The sequence below is a fragment of the Schistocerca serialis genome, chromosome 2, assembly GCF_023864345.2.
Source record: "Schistocerca serialis cubense isolate TAMUIC-IGC-003099 chromosome 2, iqSchSeri2.2, whole genome shotgun sequence".
Lineage (NCBI taxonomy): Eukaryota > Metazoa > Arthropoda > Insecta > Orthoptera > Acrididae > Schistocerca > Schistocerca serialis.
This window is the reverse complement of record NC_064639.1, coordinates 1,024,363,700-1,024,378,675: the sequence shown is the minus strand read 5'-3', so window position 1 is coordinate 1,024,378,675 and position 14,976 is coordinate 1,024,363,700.

The following is a 14,976-nucleotide window of genomic DNA, read 5'->3' as shown; positions in this document are numbered from 1 at the left end:
TCCCTTTGTTACTAATTCTCTCTACTGTGGTCGTAATAAACCTTTGTTCTTATTTAGCTGTGTCTCATTATTCCTTATCAAGCATCTCCCATAGGAGATATAGCAGTGATGACAGGGTATTTGGACCCAGGTGGTCATGTGTGTTTCTTATCTGTTCCTTATTCTTTCAGGTCACGTGATATTCGGTTTATTTACCTTGTTTCTCCATAGGTGTACATCCAATATGTGAACCTCTTGACTTGACGCAACAAATGTTGCTCTTTCTGCGGAACATGCAGCAAGGCATGCAAAAGTTGGCCGCCACAGTAGGAAGCCTTACAACAGCGTCCACCGATGGCTCCCAACGCCCTTCTTGGCTCGATCTCACGGATAAAGGCTTTCGCGGAGCGCCTCTGCCCGTTCCCCCTTTTGACAAGAAAGTCGAACCTTGGACGAACTGTGTGGTGCACCTTGAGCAGCATTTTCTGGCATAGGGTGTCTCAAGCGACTCCCAATGTAGGGGTTTCGCTTCGTCCACGTTGGACCAGAGGTTTTCCTGGATTAGAACTGCATGACCTGTCATATGAGGAAGTAAAATTTTCTTGCAAGAATATTTCTACTCGCAGGTACACGGTGCTGCAGCGTGGCACAAACTTTTCAGCTGCCAGAAGGAACAGGGTCAGTCCTACCGAGAATGGATCACGATGCTCCAAGGTCTTTCTTGGAAATGCCAATTACGGCGTTTCAATGAAGCCTTTAAACAGTCTAATGCCACGTCACTCGTTCGGGACATGCTCCTGCTACACGCACTCTACGAGGGGCTTCTGACTGACTTACTGAAATTGAAAGATACCACGTTCGACTCTTATTTTCAGATCTTTCGAGCATTCGAGCAGTCCATTAAACCTGCCAGCTGCAGCCCACCCTACCCGCCGCCCGCTACCCCAACAGCCCCCCTTTTCCTATGGAGTCTTCATCAATTAGTAAACAGGCATTCCCAGCCCGCAGCCCCCTACAGTTGCCATCCTGCGTTAGCCGTTTAATCACGTATCCTTGGGACCAGTGCCAGTTTCTCCATGCCAAATGTGTCTCCCGTGGTAAGACAAACTATAAAGCGGAGGTTTTCTGGACCTCCACCAAGGTGCACGTCTATATCACGCAAGTGGACACTTTCCCGAGGAATCTGACATGTCTGAGATCGACAAACGTCCGTCCAGGTGTTTGTCAATGATCATCCCGTCAAGTTCCAGATGGATACCGGTTGTACTCCCTCGATCATCGTGTGAAACACCTATCGGCGGTTAGGCTCTCATTCACTACAACCGTTCTCCCAGCACCTCCGCAGTTACGGCTGTGGCATAGTGACATAGTGGCGTTGAAATAACGGTTCACAGCCCTCTTCCAATGCGTGCATACAACCCGTAAAGGGCGCCTTCTTGTTGTCGATACCCGAGGGGTGACGGAAATATTAGACCGTGACCTCTTCACCGCTTTGTGACTAGAAGTGCACAATTTGACCAGTAACGTCCAACCGGGCGTTGACAATGTTTACTTTCACAATCTTCACGAGAAATATCTTTCAGTGTCTGAGCGTTCTACTACAGGCGTCATGGGATTTGGAGCTTGTATTATCTTCCTCCCACGGCCACGCCCCGCTTTTTGTAGTCTCTGAACGACCCATTTGGCCTGAAGGATGAGTTACGGGTGGAGCTGCAACGTTTGCAAGACACCAGTATCTTGACAGCTGTTTCCAGTCGCCCGTGGGCAACACTAATCGTGCTGGTCGACAAACGGGACGGCTCCCTGTGCATGTGTGGTGATCTGAAGAACACGACTAACACAAAATCCATTGTGGATGCTTGCCCTATAGCATAGATGGAGGAGATTCTTACTCGAATTGACCTCATGGACGAATATATACAGCTGCCTCTGGATCAGGCATCGCGCGAATTGCTGGTAATCAACACACCTTTCGGTCTCTTCAGCTACAAAAGCATTCCTTGTGGAACTGCGGGCGCCCCATTGATATTTGGATCACCTTATGTCGTAAGTGCCGGGCACAGCCAACTACCTAGATCATATCATTGTTGTGCGACGGTCCGCACAAGACGTAGCTGATAACGAAGACACTCTTTTCTCCGTCCTCCATGCTGTAAACTTTCATTGTAATTTAGAAAAGTGCCAGTTTTCCATTAATCAGCTGGAATCCGGCGCCGCATATGACCAGGCTACACCAGATTTACAGCCACGGACGTATGTCAAGCAATTTCAATCTACATTAGGCCACCTGAATTACTGCCGTAAGTTCATTCCCCACGCAGGGGCTAGATGGAGGCGCGAAGACTGCCAATTACAGCACAGGCAGGCTATAGGGCGGGGAGGTGGGGAGGTGAGGAGGAAAAAAGGAGAGAAGCAATGAAGGGAAAAGAAAGACAGACGGGTGTGTCGACAAAGAGCGGCACACGATGAAGGTGAGGGGTCGTAAATAGGGAGGATGTGATAGAAGAGAGGGTGGAAACTGTTGGGTGAAGGCTGTGGGGACAGTGTGTTACATACTGTGCCCACGCCCTCCATTCAACAATTTCCACCCCTTTGCTGCTCAGCTACACCGTCTCTTAAGGAAGAACGTGGCGTGGAATTGAGAAACTACTTGCGAGCGCATTTACCAGCCCGTTAAGCGGGCATTGATTTAGCCAACCGTCTAACGGCTTACGATCCATCACTTCCTATGGTCATCTTGGTGGACCCGTCTGGCCATGGAGTGGAGCTCTCCTCTCGCATATAGTCGATGGGGTGGATGGACTGGTCGCTGTCATTTCAAAGAGACTGACATCGGCTCAATGCAACTATGAACAAACAGAAAAAGAAGCCTTGGTCATTGTCTTCAATTAAAAAAATTCCATGACTTTATTTATGGTAGTTATATTACCCTGCTGACCGACCACAAACCATTGGGCAACTATTTCGCGCCCATCCAACATCCTCCCAAAATTGGCTCATCGTCTTCTATGATAGACTGCGTTCCTCGCCAGTTATTCCTTCAAGTTTCAGTAACATTCTACGACCCCCAGCCAACGCCGAATTACTTTCGTGGTTGCCGGTGCTTCCTATTGATGCTAAGGTCGTGGCCCAGCGCTCTGGAGAAGACCCCATTCTTCCTGAACTTCTCTTTCTGGTCCAGCGGGGATGGACATTGCATCACTGGCTGACAGTCACCCCAGACGTTCTAGGTTATTGACATGACTGGCATGAATTCTCTACCCTCAATGGTGTAGTGTTGCTTCTGGACGAAAATGTCGGACTCGAGTGGTCATCTCGTCCTTTCTTCAAAGCGCAGCTCTACAGATGCTTTACTGATAAAACGCCTAATATGGTAACAAGTATATCGGAAAAGGATAGATAGTGACGTTGCTGCCTTGGTGGCCACCGGCCCATCTGGTCAAAGTGAACAGGCAGCTCCACCGATTCGCTATTTTCCCTGCCCAGAGACATCATGATCATGAGCATTTGCACTTCACAGGCCCCTTTCTCGGCAATTCATGGTTCATCGTGGTCGATACCAGATCTGGTTTTCCATATATCTCCTGGATGTCTTCTGTATCATCTCAACATGTGATTCAAGCCTTGACCCATATCTTCGCGACTGGAGATCTACTAGAAACAATAGTCATGGACTGTGGGCCTCAGTTTACGTCTGCTGTGTTCACATCTTTCTGCACGTCCAGAGGAATTCCTCTTGTCCATAGAGCGGCTTTCCACCTGGTGTCTAAATGTCTGGCCGAGCGGTTAGTTCACACATTTAAAGATCAGCTATTGAAGCTTCCCTTCAACAGTCTCTAGACGATGCGGATCCATCTAAACGATTCCAGGGACGGCCGCAGTGATCACTTCTCTCGTCACCATCGAGGGATTTCACCGCTTTTCCATCCGTGGTGATGTTTGGGTCCTGACGTTCTCCCAATAAGGCTGCCGTTGGACTCCAGTAGTACTAATGCTGCTGTTGATATGGGCAATAGCCGAAGTACAGCTACCAGATCTATCGTGCTGTCGCAAACATCTGAACTAAGTCCACCTCAGGAAACTGCCGTAGGAAACTAACACAGACTGAGGGTCTTTCCTTATTCCAGCGGGACGCCACTGCTCAGGCACCACCTCCAGCGGCCCTTCATCTTCCACTGTGGAGGGTAGTCTCCCAGCACCCACACCCAGGCCAACAACAATTTACTTCAACCGGAGTGCTCGGGACCTACATCCGTTTGGGGTCTCTGCTGACGCCATGGATATCGACCCTGGCTGCAAAATCAACTACTGTCTCTCTCATCCTCTTGCGTGGGAGTAATGCCATTTACCCACTGTTTGTCTAGAGGGATCGGCAACCTATCAGACACTAAAGCAATCATGAGGTCGCATACGTTCAAGGCTTTGCCAGACAACAGGACAAGCGCCACCAGAGGTCCTCAGTACCAGAAATCTACTTCCTTCATAATGTCCTGTATGCAGAACTACGGTGGCACAAATTCTTCCACACGCCGACTATAAACGGCGGTGCAAGCCAACACGTCCGGAGTTCGCTCCACTGAAGCTCTGCGCCAATTCATCTGCGGCTCTTAGCAGCCCATCAGTCAGAGCCCGGTTGGAAGCCACCGCAGCGGGACCTGCGACTTTTCAGCGATATCCCAAGATGTACCTGTCGGACAATTATGCCGTACGCTCAGTCTCCGTCGTTAGGGACTATCGGTGGCTTAGTCTTCACGTCCGACTATGTTTATTCACAGTGTGTTTCAGGCGTACGACTGTTAGTGTCTGAGAAGTTGTATTATTTTTGTTTAGAAGAGTTTTCCTCTGTCTCTCTACTGTCGTCGTAATAAACCTTTGTTGTTGTTTAGCTGTGTCTTATTATTTCTTATCTAGGATCTGCCCGTGGGAGATGTAACACAGTATTTGTTATGTCATACTTACCTAATAAATAACAATTTTAATATGACAAGTAGTTTACAGCACTTTGTTGTACAAATTAAACTTAATTAGGGATTCGAGTAATTTAGTTCCTCCCAGCTGATTACCCAGCGTTGCCTGGCTGTATATTTATCCCACTCCTGGCTTAAACCATGTACTCTTTCACATCTTCTCTCTCTCCAGCTCATCCACTCCCCACTCTCTCTCTGTGCATTCCCTCCTCCCACTGTCTCTGTCAGTCTGGTCCTGCCCCCTCTGGCCACGTGCTCTTTCCTCCTCTGTCAACCTCCTCCTTCCCCTCTCTTCCTGCCTCTTTCTCTGTCCATTTCCTCCACCATCTCTCTCTGTCTATTTCGAGCTCCCCCTGACTCTATCCATCTCTTCCTTTTCATTGCTCTGTCCATATCCTCCGCTCCCCTCTCTCTATTCGTTTTCCCCTCTCCTACCTCTACACATCTCCTCATATCTGTGCCTATCACGTCCTTCCTCCCTAGCTGTCAGCCTATCCCCTCCCCCCCCCCCCCCCATTCTCTCTGCACGCTATCACACTCACTCAAGTGGGAGAATTGTGGTTCTTACCCATGCAGTATTTCTTTCCAGATTGTAACATGTATGTGCACCAAATTTAATTGAAATTATTCCAGGATTTCAGGATGATCTTTACCCATAGATTTTCCTATATATGAACATGTCAAGTATATTTGACACGCATTTAATACATTTAACACGTATTTTTACACGCATTTCACCTGTATGTCTACCAAATTTAGCTTGCAGTTTCATTTTCACACGATGGGTGTTTATGACGCTGTATCTCTTGAATTATATGTCGTACAGTGATATAGTTGTACAGGTACAGCCAGCGTCATACTTGTTTACTGTCTGCGAAATGTGTGGCGAATAGAGTTAGTAGTAAAGAACTAATAAATTAAATGGTTATGGACGATATATCAATTTTTCATTTGACGTCATATCTCCTGAACTATGAGTCGTGCAGTAATATATTTTGGTAGGTATATTAAACGATATATATGAATATTGTCTACGAAAATTGTTCCGAATGGAATTAGTAGCACTGGAGTAATAAATTTAAACGCCCTGTACAATGCGGTAGTTTTTCACGCATCTCACTGTTTTTGACGCCATATGTTCTGAACCAAGTGTCGTAGAATGATGTAATTTGTCTGGTACATTCAGTGGTACGCGTGAATATTGTCTGGATAATCAGTCACGACTACAGTCAATAACAAAGAAGTAATAAGTTGAAACGACGTGCTTCATGTGTGAGTATTACGGTATGAACGGCGAAAATGTAATAAGTGATAAAATTTGTATGGGGGTACTTAAGGAGAAAAAGTTCCAAAAATGTTTGAAATTATGCGTAAAGCGTGTAGACAATCTATAAGTGCTCTCATTTTCACATACTGGATAACTGAAGTATGGGTATTTTCGCGTCATGGGCTACACTGCTTTCTCACCCCCATCCCTATGATTGTTTGATGTTTCCTACAACCACAGTGATTCTTCCCAGACAGTACAAGATATGTGTCCATATTGTCTTGACAATACAACGTACGAGTAAAGCATTAAGTGAAATAAAGCAGAATGAATTTTCTGATCGGCCTATCTATGTCCGGATCACACTAGATTTTGAAACGATGCAGCGGAAAATTCATCGTTTTTTGCCCATATTTCGAAATAGTCTATTATGGTCTCCACAAACCTGGAACATCCAGCGTAATAGCTTCAACTGTCCGAAGAATCGGAAATTATTTTCTTTTGCGTTCTAGTGACTCTTTGGGGCCGTCATGGTGTTATTAGCCAAGAAGAACTCTAGAATTTATTTAATTTATCAAAAAATGAATAAACTGTTACATTTTAAACTTCATGTTTAGAAAATACTCAAAATTTATGGTTAATTATCTCAATTTTTACCAAAGTTTTGATAGATTTGGAAAATTCATACACCTTTAAGTATGGTTTGTATGCTGTGCAAAATTGATGGAAGAATCTCTCTTACTTATGAAGAAAAGTGTACCTATAGCAACAGATCAGCCAAAAGTAAGTGAATAAATGATGAAGTTTCACATGTAAATTTATTTTTTATGTTTTGGAACATCCACTGCTATGAGTCTGAATCAAGAATCCTTCCTGGTTATGCTCACGAAGTTTTATGAATTTATTTGTAAAAGTATAGGCAATGGAAATTAAAAGTCCTGTGGTGCCGTTCTTGCTCCAAGTCGGCCCGTTTGACGTCCTATCCCCTCTTGGTAACACTTAATTCCAATTCCAGGATATTTCCTTTGTGAAGGAAACTTAGAGCTTCCACACACTTTCTAACGACGTAGTCATGAACTTTCTTTCTGTAGATAACAGTCTCAGCGTTGATATTCAACAAAAAATAATCACAAACTCAAAAGTCGTTGGTTTGGAGACCAAACAGTGCCACTGAACTTACGATTACAACGTTCCGAAACCTTCCTCACAAGTAGCCGGTGTTTATAATTAAAGTACAGCTACTCACGTAGGCCCAGCGTGGGGTGCAATTATTATTGTATGGCAGCGGAACTTCTTAGATATACTGATGCGTTAATTCGAAACCGGTTTACGCTGGAAAAAAAATTGGTTCCAATTTTGGCCACCGGGTGTAAATCTGGCGCTGTGAATGTACGAAGGATGTATAGAAATGCTTCCATAAGTAATAATTTAGGAACGGTACATGGACAGAAACGGTCAAACAAATGAGAAAGCATAAAACTGTATTTATTATTAATCGCCGCTAACACAATTAGCTCAATATGAGCACGGGAGACGTTGAAGAGATGTTTCACCGGTAAAACGATGTGATCTGCAGCTGCCCACAGCAGTTCCAGTGGAATCTGAGCAACCCCTTCGTGCATACTGGCCTTCGGATCGAACGTGTTCCTGGCAAACGCGTAGGTATAAATTGCCACAACAACTTATTAATTATTTGTATGTATTGTTTTTCACGAACATTGACACCTGTCCACCGACTTGCTGTTACTACTAATACTATAGCTGGTGCAACAGACGAATCAAATAGGGCACTGTTGACCACTTCAGAAGAGTACAAACGTAGGAACAGGGATCCATCTTTACTTCCTTCATAGTTGCAGTTACACATACGCAACAATTTCAGATGTACCAGAACCAAAAGCCATTTGGATTCAGATCATGTGATCTTGCAGGTCATGCATCTCGGAAAACTCTGGAGATAAGATCGTGGAAGATTGCATTAAGCACTTCTTTCACTGGGTGACTGAAATGAGATGGGGATCTCGCATGAAAACAGTGGGTTCCACACGGCTGAGCTCTTCCAAAACAGAGATCACATGCTTTAGAAGAAGGTCTCGGTAACTTGCAGACGTCACGGCGCACCTGACAGACCCTCTGGAGGTATTCTCTTCAAGGAAGAATGGACCGAGAATAAAGGTGCTTATGAATTCAAAGCACACAGTCACATACGTGCAATAGCTCTTCATGCACGACACGCGGTTTTTTACAGTACCCCAAATTCTGTGCTTCACTGCACCCTGCAGTGTAAAATGTGCGACGACGCTCCACGGAATATTGCCCAGCCACATATCACCACCTTTGATCACTGCCAGAAACCGAAGAGCAAATCCAGAACGTTGCTGCGAATCATGAGGTTTCAGTTGCTGCACCGTCTGGATTTCGTACGCGTACCAGTCTAAAATAGGCCGCAAAACTCTCCGCACTGTTGACAATGGGATGTACAATATTCGTGACACTGCACGAGCACTAGCGCTAGCCGCGGCACGTGCTGTGTAGTCATTTACAGAAACTGTGTCACTAACTTCCACCGGGACACGGCGCCTCCCTCTTCCAGGTGCCACACCAAGTTCACCCTTGTTTTCGAAATTGATTAGCATTTTGTTTAAACCATTTAATGACATCGGGCCCTTCTTCAGACTTTTCAGTCGGCGATACTCTCTCAGTGCAGCAACTGCTGCCGTTCACATACAACAGTTTCACTAACAGCGCACGGTCTTTCTTCTCGATAGCCCTACTGTTCACCCACGATGCGGCTTGTCAAATGATAGCGTGGATATCATACCGTCATACAAACAGCGTACAGCGCTAGATTTGCACCTGGTGGCCATAAGTGGAACTAATTTGTTTCAAGCGTAAATCGGTTACGCACTAACGCATTAGAATATCTACCAAGATTCGCTGCCGTACGGTAATTGCAACCCACACAAGACCTCCGTGAGTAGTTACACTTTAATTACAACCACCCGAAACCTTCGACTGCGATGTCCTGTGAAACCAAGAATTCGCGACGTTTAAAAAGAATGTGAGATGCAATTTTGTTACTTACTTATCATGCCTAAATGACTAAGGGTAAGTCTGTGCTGTCACCACACTGCTGGCACATCGATGTTTGCTGCAGGTCCGTCACCGCTCGTTGCTCGCCGGGAGCATATACCCCGCAGCTGTTCACATCGCTAGCTAATTGCATTATGGCAGGTGGTGAAGCGGAAAGGACACTTTCTGCATCGTCTGACGACAGTTTGCAGTAATTGCCTAGGAGAAAGCAGGGGAGGCATGGGAGCAGCCTTAGAATAGGGAACGCCCACTGTAGTGGGACGCGAAATTGAAGCGTCACCCCTCCACCAGTGTCAGCCCAGTTTGCAGGTGAATATAGATTTAATTTAGTTTTTGTTTATGTATTTTTTGTAATATTTGTAATGGTTGTCAATTATCTAAAGTTTGTATTTATTTTTTATGTTTCATGTACGGAGAGGGCGGCGCAACGAACGAAGACAGCATCTTCGTTGCCGGGACCAGAGAGAAAATTGCTGGCCACTATATGTCGCGGGTCAACAGCCAAAGAGCAACAGAAGATCCTGAAACCGAGCTGTTGCGTCGTGCTTCTAAAAATTAAAAAATTGTGATTTTTTAATGTTTTGTACAACAATGACGTCATAGAAAGTTTAATCATGTGTAAATGTTCAGTCCTATCTTGTCAAGGCTCAGGTTCACGACTAAAGGTATAAAGATAATAAAGTAGTGTATACTACTATACGTGTTCCGAGAATTTATTTATGAAGAATTATGTGAATGAATTAATAATCTATTTGACAAGATCATTAATTTTGACAACGTTCATCGCGAGTTTGAGTCTTGAAAGTTTATGCAATGTGGTTCTAATATTTATTAAATCAGATAACTTGCGTTAATATAACTTCTAAATTGACAAAAAGTTTGCCAAAACCAATAGGACTGAGTGACGTAATTTTGCGCATACGAATCAAATGATGTTTTAATTACAGTTTCGTTCAAGAACCATTCAGAGACAAATTTTAAAAAGAGTTTAAATAATTTTGAAGTGTGTTGTAACTGACGTAGGTGACGAAGTCTGCACATGGTCATATGTCAAATGAAAATCATTTAAACAAATCTATACGTCGTTAAACTACACCACGCTGCTGGTACTTTTCTGGCGACATCTCAGGTATTGCGCCCAGCAATATTTTAGATAGTTATATTTGTCTCATAAAATTTCAAGTTTATTTTGAATGTTACGGAAACAGAGATAATTAATCACATAAATATTCAGTCGGCAACAACGTTACTAGAATTTCTGTAGAGTAGCGATTCGTAGGCATACTCATTGCAAGGTACTATTTGGTCCGTTTTTTTCCACGTCTACTCCCTTATCCTGCCAGCACTGCTACACTGCCCTTATCGTGTCGTGCATGGAGAAAGGAATGGGATGGGGACGACAAAATGTAGGCAGCCCCGACGGCTTATGAGAAACGTGTGCCTCTAAAGTTTCTGGCCTTTACAAGGTATTCTCAAACAGCTTGTTGAATGGCCATATTGAAGTCTCCAGATCCTGAGAAATGGCCGCCACTAAATGGACTTCGTCAACTGGACCCGAAGCAGAGAGAGTGTCTAAAGGAAAAATATTTTGCGCCAACAGGAAATTCACTGTTAACAATGTGAGTTACTGTTCCACATTCTTACAAAGGACAGAGATGGAAAATCGCTCCCTCAAAGGAATAAACCGTTTACTAGAAGATACAACTTGAAGTAGCGGCCGTTGCAACGCCTGGCAGTCCAAGAACATGTACAAGGAATCTAAGTTAATGACACGGACCATCTCATCCGTGTCTTCTTGAAATTCAACCGGTAGCCCACCTAGTAGCAACGTCAGTAAAATACGCTGTGGTGACATGTGCAAGGGCTCTGTGACGGGCCCAGATTAAAGTGAAAACACAGGAGCGTCCGGCGGCCGATCCGCTGCTTGCCGACTGTCACAAACAGTCGATAAACGGCCCACCTGATGGCATACTGCACACTTGGCCTCCACACGGGGACAGTCTCGCCGAACATGTGCCAAAACAAAGCCGTGGCACGACCACTGGCTTGACCCGTGAGAGGAGGGAAAAAAATTGTTCAAATGGCTCTGAGCACTATAGGACTTAACATTTGAGGTCATCAGTCCCCCAGAACTTAGAAGTACTTAAACCTAACTAACCTAAGGACAACACACACATCCATGCCCGAGGCAGGATTCGAGCCTGCGACCGTAGCAGTCGCGCGGCTCCGGACTGAAGTGCCTAGAACCGCTTGGCCACCGCGGCCGGCGAGAGGAGGGAGAGCTACACGAAGGACCCAAGAAACGCCCCGGGTGGGGATTAAGCTGCCGCGAACATGACATAGGCGACGTTCCCGCCACTACGCCACTGCACCGGAATCGTAAACGGCAGCATAAAGCGACTCGAGGAGCTGCCTGGTGAGCCCCACCGGCTGTTTAACATTCACACCTAATTGCGCAAAGTCAGGTTATCTGAACAGCCAGGTTGTAGGGAAATGACGGCCGATAATTCCAGCATTTCCGAAAAGCCTCTGCAGAAGCCGTTTCACTGTCTGTGCAACGTACGCAGGAGCGCTATCTTGGATAAAAATGGTCCTACCAACACATCCACGCCGCTGAATAGTTGAATGGAATGACTTGAACTACAAAACACTCTCATAGCGTTTACCAGTGACTCACATGTGACAGGACCCGCAGTACTCACCTTCTCGAAAAAATGCGGCACTACGATAAAGGATGCCGACATTCCGCAGCACACAATCACCTTTGCAGAATGAAGTGATACCGGTTGATATGCTTGCGGATTTTCCGTTTCCCATATACTGCTGTTCTGCGTACTGACATGTCCTTGGAGATGCAAATGTGCACAGCATGTTCCATGGCCATTCATTATCCATTTCCATGCGAGCAAGAAATTCCAGAGCGAACCTTTGTCTTGCTGGCAGGTCAGCAGGAAGCAAATTGTGAACATCGGTGATTTTGTATGGATGGTAATGTAGGATCTTCCGTAAGATTTTATGCTCCGTATTTGTAGGCCTGACCAACGTTCAGGAAATTGCCCGTGTCCCGTGCACTACATGTATGTACACCACCAGTCGACTCCGCCTGCAATGCTGTGCCCACGTCTTCCAAAAGACGTCGCATCAGCTGCTGTCCTCTCTTTGCCACATTGCACTTCAAAATACTGTATTCTCAAATGTTGTGATCATTTTCTCCAGACGCTCAGCAGACATTGGACCAACGGCTTTTTTCATACCCTTGAGTCTCTGGAACTTCTGCAGGGCTAATGGCAACTCGCTATCCTTCATGGAGTCAGTTATGTTGCCTGTATCGGATGTAAACTGTCGAACAGCCGTGTGTCGCGCCTCTGCTGGTGTGCATGTTTAACAGCGCCTTCTATTGGTCAAATTTTTATTAAGCTTTTTGTTCCATGACGTTTCCCCTCGCATCAATAAGATGCTGCTCAAGTTTGTCGTCATTCTGAGCGGTGGTTCTCTTTGTACAGCGTTTTGAAACTGGAAATTTTATTACGGACATCCAATACTTTTGCCTCTCTTTTGCGTTGGACTGCCGTAACTGCATCGAAATGAAACTGAATAATTTCAAAGTCGATCGTGTGAATTACTTTCTATCAACAAAAGATGCGAATGTGTTATTCAATAAAAGTATACCAAAGACATACAGTTCAACTGCACGAAGTATCCATGCATGAAAACGAAAAACACCTAAATGAATATATCTTCCACTCATTACTTATTAACGTCAGCGGAATTCGAAGCATTTAAGTTAGCTTTCATTCTTTATTTGAGAATTGTCATTCTGACTTGATATTTTACTGTTTTCTTCGAGTTTCGATCGTTATTTGTATGCTTGTGAGCAACCGAGAACGGTATTCTCCCAGTGGGAAAAGATTCTATAAAACAATGATTACTTGATTCGTATTTATTGCCTACTGCACGTTGTCCATCTCATAGGTACAGCGATGTACAAGTAAATGTTTCTGTCAAAAACACTTTGTGACTTCAGATACAAAAGTTTTTACACTTGTCAAGAGGTACTGAAACTATTACAGGACCTACTTGTAGTGTATTCAAAGGGGGTGTGGATATTTCTGAGAAGAAGGAAGGGAAAGGGGAGCGAGGAAGAACAAAAGCCGGTGGCTTCACTAACAAGACGAGGAATTCTGATTTCCTTCCCGCAGTGGAAGACCGCTGGTCTCACAAACAACTTAAGGCGAGCGCGCGGATGGCCCTCGGCGGGGTAACAATTTCCTCTGCGAAAGACTCTCTGTAGAGAAAGAAGTCGTGCAAAGTCAGAATAAATATTGTAAACTGTTGAATCGTGACTCCGGATAAGCCGCTGCGAAGCTGCTTTGAACCACAGTGAGCCTTTCCTACAAACGGTGACGCTCTTTCCTTGGTGGACCGCAAACAACGTACAATGCGGGGGCGGTGGCAACTTGCGTTCCTGTAGGAGGGGTGGCTTATGCTCTCTGCCGGAGCTTCGGCGCTGTTTCCCCAACTACGGCAGCCACGACGTTTATCTAAGTGGATCTCTAGTACAGTTAAAATGACTGTGAGTCAGATTATTACCTTCGCTTGCAATGAATATCCACGGTAGGAAAGAAGTATGGCAAAAGTAAAACTGTGAGGGTGCATCATGAGTTGAGCCGTTTATGGCCATTCTGTCGGTAAGAGCGCTGGCCGAGAAAGGTAAGATTCCGGGATCGTGGCTCTGGTCTGGCATACAGTTTTAATCTCCCGGTAAGTTTCAAAACATCGCAGAGTCCACTGGGTGAAAAAGATTATTCTGGCTGTAACAGGCAAAATATTTTATTCGCGTTTCGGTGGATTGTTAATGGTTCATTTATTTGAAGTGAAGTCCTGAATTTATATGTCTCTCTACGTTTAACTTGACATCAGCATGAATGAAATTTACAATACGTTCGCCAAAATATATAAAAAAGTGGCCAAGACCTTCACAACACCTGTATTCACATTTCCTTCTTATGTTCGCTTAAGTAATCATTGAAGATATCACTAGCCGTGCTAAACGAGAAAGAAGTCAATGATCATTAACTGCCAGTCAAACCGCAGTTTTAGAACTTAATGTGTCCTTTTACCTTATGTGGCTTTAAACACATTATGCAGAATCTGTATTTGCTCTAAGCTGATTAACAAGCTGCTTATTGCTTCCCATTACCAGGAATCAATGTTTTTTAAACCGTGACCTACTGTAAACCTACAGACATTCTTGGAAAGACTATAGTTTTCCAAAGTTCCGCTACACGCTGACTAACTGGCAGTTACTGGAGGACCTTTTTATAATTATCTTCTTACGTGCGTACTGGTTACTTCCTACTTTATACATAGTCTCACCGCAGTGCAGCAAACATTTAGTTAGATCGGAGCTAGAACTTATCTTTAGAATTTCGAAATGTTGTTTTTCATAAACCATTTTCCAAAAAGTTAATATTAATGCGTTCTATGATTTGTATAATACTTGTATATGCTTTTACTGAGAACGAAATTTCTGACTAGCAGCTATTAGCTAGTTTCACAGGTGCTGTATAAAATTATTGATAAGAAGTTGTGCTTGAGAGTCAAACTTTATGAAAATCCAGCTAGGGAACATTTCAGAAAGCCGCAAGCTGAACTTCCTGTAATGCTACG